This window comes from Pomacea canaliculata, linkage group LG4, assembly GCF_003073045.1.
Source record: "Pomacea canaliculata isolate SZHN2017 linkage group LG4, ASM307304v1, whole genome shotgun sequence".
Lineage (NCBI taxonomy): Eukaryota > Metazoa > Mollusca > Gastropoda > Architaenioglossa > Ampullariidae > Pomacea > Pomacea canaliculata.
In genome coordinates, this window is record NC_037593.1 from 19,637,567 (window position 1) to 19,639,001 (window position 1,435).

The window sequence follows — 1,435 nt, forward strand, 5'->3', positions numbered from 1 at the left end:
GTGCGACACACAGCACGTGCATACCAAGAAGGTCAAACTGCGGCTGTACGCAGGCGGATCGCTTCTCTCATTTCGCCCTTAACCTGCTTTTCGTCTGCGAACATCGTGACACTCTCATAGCTCTCTCCTTCGTGGAGGTATAAAAGGATTTTCAACATATTTGAAGGAATTTGTCCTTCTAGCAGCTTCTAGTTTAGGCTCATGTTGTGCTCAGTTATGTCCCCTGTTAGTCTAAGTGTAGGCTGGTGTTGTGCTCAGTTATGTCCCCTGTTAGTTTAAATGCAGGATCAATGCCGAAATATACAGTTTTCCTCTGCAGGACCTTGTAACTGTTGCTGAGTCTGCTGGTAACGACATGACAAGATGAGTGAATGAGGTGAAATGAGAGGATGAGGTGGGGTGGACCACTCTGTGCACACCACAAATATTAGACTGGCCTCCAGGCGGGTGGAGTGACATACGGCGGCTTGTATGAAGTGGCAGCGTGCGGCACACAAAGACAGTAGTGTACCCGAGCCCACATCATGCAGGCTGCAGGCAGGAAGTGTGTGCGCTAGGGTCGGCCAGGTGGCGCTCCTTCACTCTCTCTAACTCTCGTGATAGACTGCCCTTTCGCCGCAGGTAACTGTCAGCTCATTTTCTCTCCCCGTTATAGTCGCTAGCAACAGTGCATTTTTTTAAAGATAGCTTGAGAAGAAAAATAAAATAAATATTGTTTGGCAAGAACAGGATGGTTTTGTATGGGTGCGAGCTGCATGCAGCTATAAACAGTTGCAAGGTTAGCAACAGGCATGATGCTGCGCACACACACACAGAGAAGGGGCAATGGAGATGCTATTTGGGTAGCAGCTTCCATCAGTTTCGGGTGGAACTGTACTTTTCTGCAGGAAAATACTGGAATTTCATTCTGGGATGGATTTGTCACGTTGTCCAATCTTGCCAACGGCCCAAGCATTTCTCGGGTAAAGGGGACAGGTTCAGGTGGCGCCGTGGGGCATCACACACACACACCGGCACTGCTGCACCCGGCATCAAGACAGCAGCCCTGCAGACAGCAAGGTGCACTAGACTCCTTCATCCCCCTCATTAGTTCCATTCATGGAGAGAATAACGAGTTATCTTCCTCACTGTCATTACAAAGGATTCTTGCCTGCCTCGGGGTGGGTGGGAGGAAACGACCTCGTCACAGATCGATGCTTTGGTGTGGTGGAGAGTGTTAAAGGTGGAGGGTGTTAAAGGGAAAGGGAGGTCATTAAGAGAGAACAAATCGCAGACAGAAATAAAAAAAAAAAAAAACTTCGTAGAAAATAAAAAACGGGAATGAGGCTGAAGCCATTCATACCTGTAGCTTTTCTTCGTTCACTCTTACCACGACACGCTTGACAGCACATGCACACATCTCTCTTCATGACTGACAGAGACTGAAGACATATTG